The sequence below is a fragment of the Ambystoma mexicanum genome, chromosome 7p (assembly GCF_040938575.1).
Source record: "Ambystoma mexicanum isolate Mex_15411 chromosome 7p, UKY_AmexF1_1, whole genome shotgun sequence".
In the NCBI taxonomy this organism is placed as follows: Eukaryota; Metazoa; Chordata; class Amphibia; order Caudata; family Ambystomatidae; genus Ambystoma; species Ambystoma mexicanum.
Window position 1 is genome coordinate 26108340 of NC_090939.1, and position 12609 is coordinate 26120948.

Genomic DNA, 12609 nt, shown 5'->3' on the forward strand with positions numbered 1-12609 from the left:
TCTAGTGAAGGAGTTCATCAGAGGACTGTTCCGTTCGTTCTCGCCGGTGAAGGATTCTGACCCGGTATGGGAACTCGACGTGGTGCTGACTAGGCTCATGGGGGCCCTATTTGAGCCGATGCAGCAAGCTCCTCTTAAGTTCCTGTCTTGGAAGAGAGCTTTCCTCGTGGCCATCACCTCTGCCAGGAGAGTAGGTGAAATACAGGCCCTGTCCTGCAAGTGACCTTACTTGACTTTCCACGAGACGAGGATGGTGTTGTGGACGCACCCCTCCTTCATGCCCAAGGTTCCATTGGAATTTCATCTCAACGAGCCCTTGGTGTTGCCTCTGCTTTTTCCGACTCCTTTCTCGCCGGCTGAAGTTTTATGTGGCCCGCACGAAGAGTTTCCGGGAGACTTCTCAGCTTTTTGTTAACTTTGGTCCTGTGAAACATGGGAAGGCCTTGTAAAAGGCTTGTATCTCCAGGTGGCTCTCTGGCTGCATCACTCATTGTCACCTGTTGGCAAACCGACCGCTGCCTGGCTGTCTGAGAGCCAATTCTACCAGAGCAATTGCTGCGAAAACGGCGTTCCTGTCTGGTGTGCCCCTGCTGGACATCTGCAGGCCTGCTACGTGGAGGTCGATGTACACCTTCACGAAATTCTACTGCATCGACAGGGATTCCAGGGAGGAGTCGAGAGTCAGCCAAGCAGTGCTGCGCAACCTGTTCGCTTGAAGGTGAGCCTGGTGAGGAGGTAAGAGTAATTTCTTCTGATGAGCCTTTACGCCTCCCGGGGTTGTGTATGAAGGTACTGCTATGTATTCTTTATTCATGAGCATGTGAAACCATGCCAGACCCCATGCTGGAGAAGGAGCAAGTTAATTACCTGTAACTGTTGTTCTCCAGCATGGGTCTGGCATGGATGCACATGGGAACTCTCCCTCCTGCCCCTTGCGGCTCTTCTTGGTCATATTGCCACTTTAGTGTGCTACCAAATCTGAAGATGGCTGCCAGAGGAGGGGCTTGGGTAGAGGGCAGTCATTGGCTGGGGGCAGTATGACCCAGAGCTCAGTGATTGGTTTATAAGAGAAAGACAGTTTATAAACGAAAGTGAAACTGTTTTTTCTTTTACAGAGGATTCCCAGTCTGACAATGGGAAATATTCATGAGCATGTGAATCCATGCCAGACCCATGCTGGGGGACAACAGTTACAGGTAAGTAACTTGTTCCTTTTCTTGTATAGGGGCTTGTATACTCCCTCACTATCCAATGGTAGTTTGCTTTGTTCAGCCGCTCTCCCTTTTCCTGTATAGGGACTTGTTGCCACCCTGTTTGCCAAGCCCCCATCCTGGGAACACTTGCAGAAAAAGAATACACTTTCAAGATGGAACATCGAATGGGATAAGGATGCTATCCTGATGCAAATCAAATGACTTAATTCCTCACAAACACCTGGGCCAGATGGGCTGTCAAACAATACCTTGAAGCTAAATCCGGAAGCATGGGCTGATTTCTGCGCTTCCCTGTTCTCCACGATAATGGACACAAACCAGATTCCATCTTCAAGGAAAACTGCAACGTTGATTCCTATATTCAAAAAAGAAGACAGCGCTTCTCCAAATAACTACCGCCTGCTTGCCATGTTAGCTCCATTGGGAAAACTCTTTGCTTGAGTACTTCTCAGACAGTTAACACACTGGGCAAAACAAGCCAATAGAATGGATCCTAGGCAGCCCGGGTTCCTTAAAGGCGCAGGAACTAACATCAATCTTCTGCTAATAAATCTCCTAAAATTGGAAGCAATGAGATCGAAAATGAAAGTCTATGCTGTTTTCATAGATTTAAAACAAGCATTCAACAGTGTCGACCGTCGAGTTTGTAGCTAAAGCTACGGATGTGGAATTGTCCTCCGGACCTGATATCTGCCATTCAAGAGCTTTACTCTGCCACGTCAATTCAGGTCAGGTTATCTAACCAAGGCGCATTATCCAAGAAAATCGACACATGGAACAAACTAAAACAGGGCTGCCGACTTGCTGCATTTCTGTCCAACTTGTATATCTCCGATCTGAATATATCACAACATGAAGTACAAACATTTCCACCGATCTTAAACCGTACTGCTATACTCTGGATGCTATATGCAGATGACGTTGTGTTGTTAGACAGAACACTGATTGGTCTTCAACATATTCTAAACGCACTTGTCAACTACCTGGGTATCAATGGGCTAACCATCAACTCTACAAAAACCAAAACAATGTCTTTCTCTAACCGGCAAGGGCAGCGTAATGAGAATTGTTCCCTTTACTTGGGCCTAACCAAGTTGACGCAAGTACAAAAGTTCAAATATCTAGGGGTATGGATCAATACTGCTTTAGACGAACATGATTGGGGAAATGCCTTTCGCACTAAAGTGCGCTCTCTGGCGCATCAAGCCTACGTACTACATCGAAAATATGGGAAATTCTCTGTGAGTCCGGGAATTAACATTCTACTGACAGAAGGTAATTCCAATTCTATCCTTCGGCGCAGAAGCTGGTCTCTATTTATCGTGGACACTTTGGGATCAGCTAGAAAGTACTTTCTGGAGAAGGGTTCTGTCCGTCAAAAGTCCTTTCTGATTGTACGGATAAGGTTTGAAATTGCGACACAATCGATACATTCAATAGTGCTCTGGAAGTCACTTGATCTATATCAAAAAACTCTGGTCGATGATGCCATTGTTTCTATCGAGATCTTGAGATCAAGTAAAACTAAACAGCAAACCGAAATACTGAACCAATGGAAAGCCAGTTGTTCTAGAAGGCTAAGTGCATTAGACTCAGAAGATGTCCTAAAAATGAATACTTGCATGATCAAAAAAAATAAATTCAATGGATTGACTGGATGGAGACACAAGAAAGCAAGGCAAAATCCAAAGGGCCTCATTACGAGTATGGAGGTAGACATGCCCTTTAATAAGGGCATGGCTGCCTCCGTACCGAGGTCCGGGTTCCTTCAATGTGGAATTACTGGGCCATTCCAACCTTGGAGGACCCGGTTAATTCCTCATTGAAAAAACCCATCCCCATTTCAGCCCCCATAGGGCTCAATGGGAATGGGGAGGGAGCTAATAACGGGCCCTTTAATAATGGGCCCGTTGTTAGCTCCCTGATCCCCTCGCGGGACCCACTAAGGACGTCTGGTCTGACCAGACATTCTGAGCGGGTCCCGCAAGGGAACCCCGTAATGAACGTTGCTGGTCCCGTACCGGCACTGTTCATTACGGGAGCACCAGGGTCGTAATGAGGCCCAAACTCTCCATAAACTGTGTTAATGACGGTCATGCCGTAAACCAGCTGCATCAATATCTACTCAAATTTCCGTGCCCAAAATGTAGAGACTTCTTACGTTTCATGACGACGACTGCAACAACAAGCTCTAGTATATGGACGCCACCGGCGTCTCAGAGCTTAGAAGAAGCGCAAGCAGCACATGGAAAGAATGGAGCGGGTAAGAGTCCGTCTTGAAACTACCCTTTTTTAAGCAGTAGACTTTTGTTTTAAGACTTTAATGGGACCGCGCATCGGCGACGTATCAGTTAATACCTGATACACGCTCGGATGCGCATCTAAAATTTAGACACGTAGCACGCATTAATACTGTGTTAATCAACTTACCTTGAAATCGAAACAATTAGCAGCGCAAGCAGCATTACACAAAACTCGCAGAGCTTCATATGAATTATTTATGCTTGTGACTAGTATGATGAACGGTAACACTTACTTTTCTCTTACCATTGTGTTGTTTTGGATGGTTCTTATTAATTTATGTAACTTTTACAATTTCTGTATTTGGATGATATATTGTTGTGCAATTTAATCTCACCCCCCTTTTTTTCCACCTCGCTCTTATTACTGTTCCACTACTTAATATTTTGTGTTTTTCTGGTTATTGATATATTAAGGCCCTAATTTGAGAAAAGCTAGTGGAAATAGCCGAAACACGTGTCATATAAGGACATGATCAATTAAAACCTTTTTTTCTTTGCAAAACTGGATTTTGGCACTGTCTTTCATCGGAGTCCTTTGAATCATATAACTTTTACCTGTGGTTCAATTGGCTTTTTTAACCACCACTCAGATTAGACGCAACATATACTCAAATCTCTTATTTTCAGACCAAATTGTATCTACAACTTACATCGGTCGCCTTCACAGACTGGGTCTACAAAGCCACAATTCGAATGTAACTTCTTACGTTTGAGGCTGAAACTCCTTCTGACAAGAGTGTATTAACACACCGGAAACAACTAAAAGCATATCTGAATTACTGTAATGTCTGTCTTAACCAAGCGGAAACCATACATTCTTATGGACTGTGATGCGATGGCTGGAACGAGACAGCAATATCGGAACATATTGCAAACAGAAGAAACACCAATGCCCGAAGACGATCGCTGGTCCTCTTTGCTACCAGGCGAGCAAAAATCGCTTATATTCAGGGTACTCCAATTTTGGCTGAAGTAACCATTTTGAAGAATTTTTGATTCCACGACATTGGGCCTCATTAAGTGTTTGGCGGGAGCCGTTCCTGCATTACAGGCACGGCTACCACCAAACTCACTACCGGCACTGCCACCTGCAAATGGGCAATTACCAGCCTATTACGAGTTTTCCGGGCCAGTAATTGCCCATTCGCGGGCGGTAGTATTACCGGGCTCCTCATCCCCATTCTGCCGCATAGGGCAGAGTGAGGATGAGGAGGATGGATGCACCAGCACCGTTAATAACTGTGCCGGTGCATCTACGGGTTTTCCTCGCGGGTGCTGCACAGACCTGGCGGGCTGTCAGGCACCCGCGAGGAAAACTGGTACGGTATGAACGGTGCCGGTGCCATACCGGCACCGCTCATACCGTACCACCAAGGTCGTAATGAGGCCCATTATATATTTGACGAATTGTTAAATCTATTAATTAATGTTTCATAGTAAAAGGTTTGTAATAAACCAGATTACTAATTAAAAAAAAAAATTAAAGGGACTTGTATACTCTCGCTATCAGATGGTACATTTCATGGTTCCCTTTTCTTGTATAGGGACTTGTATACACTCTTGCTATTAGAAGTTACATCACATGGTTCATCCGCTCTCCCTTTTCAGGTATAGGGGCCTGTATACTCTCTCGCTATCAGATGGTGCATTGCATGGTTCAGGCGTTCTCCCTTTTCTTGTAGATGGACTTGTATACTCTCTCACGATTAGTTGGTAGTTTGCAGGGTTCAGCCTCTCTTCGTTTTCTTGTTTAGGGGCTTGTATACTCTCTCGCTGTCAGCTGATACATTGCAGGGTTCAGCCGCTCTCCCTTTTCTTGTATAGTTGCTTGTATACTCTCTCGCTATGGGCACCATTTGGGAAAAATCCAAGAGGCCAAGGTGAGTGAGAATCAAGGCCCGACCCACCAAGCCTCTCCAATTTACATTAGCGTGGTTTAAAAAATCAAGAGCAGCACACTGGGTGCATTTGTCCCGCTTCCCCAAGTCCCGTCCCGCCTCCCAGCCCTCCCACGCTCCCTGATTGGCTTGAGCTCCGAGCTCTGTAGCCACAACAACCCTGGATGCGCCCTACTCGCTGGCACCATTTGGGAAAAATCCAAGAGGCCAAGGTGAGTGAGAATCAAGGCCCCGACCCAGTGAGCCTTTCCAAATTACATTAGTGTGCTTTAAAAAACCACACGCAGCGCGCTAAGCGCATTTGTCCCCGCTCCCCCTGCCCGCTACCGCAATCAACCCCCAACCCGCCTCCCAGCCCACCCACACTCCCTGATTAGCCCTCGTCCCCATAAAAGAAAATCTGACCAGAACTGCCCTCTCTCCGGCATCCCCTTCAGCTAAGAGCCCCAAGGCAAAGGGCGACTCCTACAATGGTAACTCCAAACTGTGCAGGTGTCAGCAGGGGAGGCCAGGGCCAGCCGTGAACCAGCAGCAACCACCAAGGTAGGTGTGGCATGGGTGTTGAGTAGAGCAATCACTGTACTCCAGGAAGCCCTGCCACTCTACCTAGCCTCAGAACATAGCACACCAGGCTATTAATACTAACTAGCTTCACAACTAGTGTGGATTGCGAGTATAACCTGAATCGCAACTAGAGAGGACTGTGATTAGCCTGCGCCACTTTGAGATAGAGCTGTGATTATTGACCTTCTTCACTCTGAGATTGGGTTGTGAATATTGGCCTGTGCCCCATTGAGATAGAACTGTGATTATTGACCTGTGCCACATTGAGATGGAACTGTGATTATAGGCCTGCGCCGCATTGAGATAGAACTGTGATTATTGTCCTGCGGCACATTGAGATAGAGCTGTGATTGTTGGCCTGCGCCACGTTGGGATGGAAGGTTGTATGTTAGCATGCGCCACATTGCAATAGAACTGTGAATATTATTCTGTGCCACATTGAGATAGAACTGTGATTATTGGCCTGCGCCGCATTGAGATAGAACTGTGATTATTAGCCTGCGCCACATTGAGATGGAGGTGTGATTATTAGCCTGCGACACATACAGATAGAGGTGGGAATAGTAGCGTGCGCTACATTGAGATTGGGATGTGAATATTAACCTGTGTCCCATCTCGACAGAAATGCAAAGATTAGCGTTGCGTCACATCTAGACAGAATTGTACCGGCAGTGTCTCAGACTGTTTGGCAGTGGGACTTTACCCTTTTCACTGGCTGTATTTCGCCACTTTGCTTCGTTTCTACTGAGGACGCTGTTGGCAAGGAGAAGCATCGGGTGCTTGCAACACTTTGCTGCGCTCATGTGGACATTTGGACTTTAACAAGTAAATGCTGTTTTCACTCTAGGATTGTGACTAGGTGCTTGAGCTCACACTTATTTTCGCTATGCTACGTTGCAGTACGCTCATACCCACTTTCTCTTTACAGCCACAACGCCCTGTGCCGCCGACAGCCCCGCCTCTACCTCGCATTCACTGCGATTGGACTCTTTCTATTACAAATATTCCAGTCACGTGTACCGCGCGCGCACCGGAAGTGTCTGAAAGTGTCTCAGACTGTTTGGCTGTACCGCGGTGCGGAGGAACGGCAGGGTATGTTATCTAAGAAGAAAGAGTGATTTACATTTGATTTGTTGAATATCCCTCTTTTGCTTTAAATGAGTGTTGATATTTGGGTGGATAGTTGCAGTCGTATTCCCTGTTTTGAATACAACTCACTATGGTAGGCAGAGCCACACTACGAAGTGGACGCTGCATGACAACCCCTTCTGTTCTGAAGGATTTAGTAAGACCTTCATCCTCACAAGCAGGTGCTCCTCTTTCTAATTTTATGGATTGTTCTGTAATCATGGAAGGGGGCCCTTTAGTTTGACTACTCCTTGGCAACGCAATGTGATAAAGGGGTGCTTTCGAATCATATTGCTGCACCTGCTAATTTGTTACATGAGGCATCAATTTGCCCACCATATTCAAATATGGATAAATTAACAAATATGTACACCTATTCTATTAAGGAAGTTCATTTACAAGAAAGTGCATTGGGTAATGAAAATTCTGTTAAACAGAACTGTTCTGGTGATCCCCATGATTTGGTGTTTCAAGATGATCGCCACTTTAAGCCCATAAGTGATTGTTCCATATTAGGCCCAGTGGTTGTGTCGGATTTGACAAACGCCATAGGCTTTTTTTGGGTACTGCCACTCCTTTCCAGTCTGATGAAGTAGTGCTATTTCCACGAGATTTTCCATTTATTAATAAACCCAAGTCAACTCTGGCAGCCCAAATCGTGGAATCAAAGGTGGGTGATAGCTCTCATCCTGTGATTCACATTCCAAGGACTGACCATGAGGATTTATCTCCCATTGACAACAAAACGAATCCCTCCGAAATAACTAATCGAAAAGGGCCCAGGAACTCTTCTTCACCAATACCTTGTGTAGTTGTCATCCAGATTTGAAAAATCCATCGAGACACAGCTCGCAAGGTAGAGCCGATAACACCCAGTCCCTTCTAATAAGCAATGAGCTCTCATCTTCGCAAATTATAAAATAACCTTATACCTTCCCCATGATAATTAAGATCCTCGACCTACTTGATAAAGGTCATGAGGTCACACACCTAGAAATCAGGGAAATGAAACATTCTATCTCAAACATCTTATACAAAATCAATCACCTAGAAGGTTTTATGACCGATAGAGATGTGTAGACAACTTGACAATGAATATCGGGACAATTTAAAACAACGTATTATTGAGGGCTGTAATATTGAAGCTAAACAAGCTTATGTGAATACAAGCTCTCAAACGGAATGTTATACTTCTGCCCTTAGTAGTTCTGGTCCTAATCCTCAACCAAATCTAAAGGAATCAATAGATGAACCAGGGTCTTTAAAACCATCGTTCAGGGTTTGTCTCAGGATCTACGTGATTCAATACAGGAGATAAAAGACATTAAAGTACAACTTCATTCTCTTTCTCTTGTGACAAATTCCTGGGCCCTCGGCTATTGTACATATGGAAAGCCATGGGATGGATAATTCACATCCTAATAGTCCAACCCTGCTTACTCATCTGATTGAAAGTTCGGAAATGGAGGAGGCGCTACAGAAAGACTCCTATATGCCAATGTCAAGACGTCAAAATTGTCTAATCAGAAAAGCGGTAAAACTTAGGAACTCCAGAAATAAAAATTCTGAAGTCCTCACCTCAGTTACAGGAGTCTCTCTCTCATCAAGTCGATGCAAGTGCGCATTTTTCAGACTTCAGTACCTATCGCATCAGATGATGAGATAATTGATATAATTGACTAAGGAGAGTCGTCAACATCTACTGTTGAAAGATGACATGCCATCTCGGAATATACAAATGAAGAACAACAACAAAAAAGCATGTGATGTGATAAACGGTCCATCTAGTGTGAATGTGAATGAAATTAAAATATGCAATGCAGCCAATACAGATGGTAATATGTTGGTGAAAACATTCATTCTTTATTAGAAGTGTTTATTGTATGAAGAACTCAGCCGACACGTGTTTCGACAATCATGTCGTTTTCAAGGCATCCAATGATAGTGATGCGCAATAAGTCGAAAACTTGGTAATGACTTAATGGTCTTTGGTAATAGCTGCTATTCGCCTTTGTTTTTATCAAGTGAACAATTGTTGACTTGAATGCCTTGAAAACGACATGATTGTCGAAACACGTGTCGGCAGAGTTCTTCATACAATAAACACTTCTAATCAAGAATGAATGTTTTCACCAACATATTGCATCATTTATTAACGATGGATTTTGGACATTGACAAAAAATGTGTTAGTCCAACAGTTCTGAATCAATTTTGAAATACTCAATTTAGCTTTGAAACCTTGAAATTTTAAGGGAGAGCCACTTACACACTGGTCATTCACCCCTTTATGTTTACTATATGCTGGGTGCGAACAGGCCTGCTCAGCTTATGACCAGAATACGCAGCTGGATCCCTTGCACTTCTAAGTAGATTTCTGTCTAGCACACGCATTGGGCTTTGGTCTGTCATCCTTGTTTTTTCTTCAATACAGATAGTAGATCGGAATGCAACCGGTCATGGCTGCTTATTTTACAATTAAAGGGATAAAACATGTCTCAAAAAATGGAACCAGTTCAACTCGAACATCAAGGATGCTGAAACTTTAAAAACGCTGAATCCACTAAAACCTATGCTGAAGCTATAAAAATGAAAATTTCAGTTCCGAAAATGGGACTTCAATCTTCTTCCACTTCTCATCCGCCTAGTCTTCAACTTACTGCTCCTATGAATAGTACCTTTATTAACACAGGATCTGCTCACGTAGGGTCTAATCAGAATAATTATCAACCGTCTGTCCTTGAATCAAAATAGCCCTCACAACAAATTGCCAACTTGCAGCCCTCTGGGACAACGAATCATCAATGCTTGTTTATTTAAAACAGGCTGTACAAGATGGCCTGAACTCTATCAATAACCTAAATGCAATTATATCTTATCCTACCTTCCACAAGGCTGACCTTGGCCAAGCTTCATCCAATTCTTTAACCGAGGTTGTCTCTACTTCTTTACAAGATGAAGTAAAAATAGATAATAAGGGTGACCATTCAACGGTTGCACCCAACAACGTTACTTCTTTGGCGAAAAATTATATACATGAGGAAGTTGAAATCACTAAACAAAATTCTTATATTTTGATGGGTTGGACGGATTGTCGTGGTTTATCAGAAACATCACTAATGAACCGCCCTGCAATTTTGGATGTGATCAGTCATATCCCAGCCTTACGAAACCTAAAATTTGACGATTTTGACAGAATATCCCTCCCAAGAGAAAATAAACACAGAATGCTAAGTTATCTAAAAACTCCTATCATCCAAAAACGTATATAGCTGAATAGATCTGATCTGTATGACTTGGGCTTTGAATTGCGTCTATTTGAATCTGAAATAGAGGCTTTAGAATTTTTAAATTTCAAAGTTCCGGTGACAAATAAAGGGTCTGACATGGACAAGTCTGGTGCGGATATTCCCCAAGAAAAAAATGCTGCTGTAGCTAATTTATTATCGATTGCTTGATCAATTAAAGACTGGTCTTGTTTAGAGTCATTAATGATGTCCTTTTATAGCTATGACGCCTGCATCTGAAATCTTATCTGTATCTTGCTCTGCGTTAAGTCTTTTCTTGGAACGTTTGTGGCTACATTAATCTGGCTCGATTCTTTGTCTCCCTTCTGGCTTCTCAGCGCCCTGATGTGGTCTTTGTTCAAGAGACCATGAATTTTTTGTTGTTCACTCTCCCTGGTTATGAAACATTTTGTGCAAATGTTATTAAACCAGGGTATGGTCGTCCGTCAGCAGGACTGGTAACATTAGTTAACAATTCTTTGCAATGTACTTCAAAGCTTTTATTCTGCTTTGATCATGTTTTGGCAATTCTGTTAGTTTCTGGATCCAACCCCAGTTGGTCTCTAATTCTAATTAATATCTATTGGAACCAGGCAAAGGTGATGTTAGACTCTATGTTCAATGACCTGGACGAGATATTGGAATATGTATCCCTATATTATCCATCTTGCAATGCGATCATTGGAGGTGACTTTAATTGTTGCTGTGCTACAGACATTTCTCATTGAAAAGGAGACATAAGGATCGATCGTCAGTCTGTTTATAGAGGAGATAGATGGGTTACTTTCTTTTCTGGTTGGGACTTGTCTCTGTTACCTTCCAAAAAGGATGATGCTAAATTTACATGAAAGCGAGGTTTTCATTCTTCAATGATAGATTTCTTTTGGATATCTTAATCTTCATTACATTTGGTATCCGATATAACTATCCATTCGGCGCATGGTAGTGACCATGCGATTATCCAACTTGTTCTAAGCAATGGACCAATGCGTTTAACTGTTTTGGCCTGCTTGAATCTGACAGATGTAGTCTATCAATTTGATGGAATCAATCTACTTGTGATAAGCTGACCATGTAACTATCTCAGCGTATTAAACTTGAGCGTCTTGAACTCCTTAATTTGTTGTCCGCTATTAGATATGAATCCTCTATCTCTGCTTTAATTTCCGAGATCATCTCTGAAACATGTACAACTAAACCAAAAATGAAACCTACTCTTGTTCCAACTTTTGATCTAATAATTTAAAACCTAAAATCTGCGAAAAATAATGAAATCCGGAAATTGTTGAAACAATCGATGCATTTCGATCTCTATTTATCTAAAAAGAAATCGATTCTACAAAAGTTTAAAAATCATATCAAATGGCATTGCATTAACGCTCATAACAAAGGTAATATTGAGATGCTCAGATTTATTTGCGCTCCGAGATCAAAAGACATTTGGAAATTCTTAAAATTAGCCAAACCTCACAATTCTGCTGTTGACTCATGTATACCGGCGTCATCCTGGATAAATTATATTTCAAATACATTTTGTTTACCATCTGAATTTAAAAGCATCACTTTTTTAATACCAAATGTGACCATAATTCCTCCACACAAATATCACTATCTGATATTTTATGGGCTATTGGTAGACTTAACCCATCGAGAGCGGCAGGACCTGAAGGAATTCCTCTGTGTGTGTTAAAGAATGATCCTGCTCTCTGGGCTCACATACTTAAAGTGGAATTTGATCTAATTCTAAAGACAACCTCTCTACCTGAGTCATGGACAAATGCAATAATAGTCCCTATTTATAAAAAAGGAGATCCGTTAAACCCGGCTAATTATCGAGCTATTGTCTTGACGGATGTAGCATCTAAAGTATTCTCCATCATTCTTCTGTGTTATTTAGAGAAGTAGATTGTCAATTCTGATCTATATTCTAAATTCCTGGTCGGGCTCAGAAAAGGTATGGGAACTGCGCTTAATGCGACCTACTTATCCTACCTACTAGCCATGTCTAAAACCTCTAATGGGATGCTTGTTAATATCGCCTCAATTGACATGTCCTCAGCATTTTATACAGTTGTCCGTAACATCTTATGGAAGAAAATGAACCTTATGGGTATCCCCTCATATTTAATTTCTTAGATTCAAAAACTCCACTTCGGTACGACCTATCAAGTTAGCATCATTAAAGAAGGCGCTTCTACCCATTCCATTCCTACATTT

The 12609-nt window shown here is 42.7% G+C and overlaps 1 protein-coding gene across 3 annotated transcripts in view; it reads left to right on the top strand.

Annotated features, from left to right (window-relative positions):
- LOC138525640 (zinc finger protein 84-like) overlaps positions 1-12609 on the top strand; it is a 125883-nt gene that overhangs the window by 69165 nt on the left and 44109 nt on the right. Inside the window, exon 2 of one of the 3 annotated variants that reach the window (XM_069635691.1) lies at positions 6908-7071. The exons of the other annotated variants lie outside the window; for them this stretch is intronic. The gene's annotated coding sequence lies outside the window, so the exon portion shown is untranslated. The remainder of the gene's footprint in view (positions 1-6907; positions 7072-12609) is intronic. 3 annotated transcript variants of the gene reach the window in all.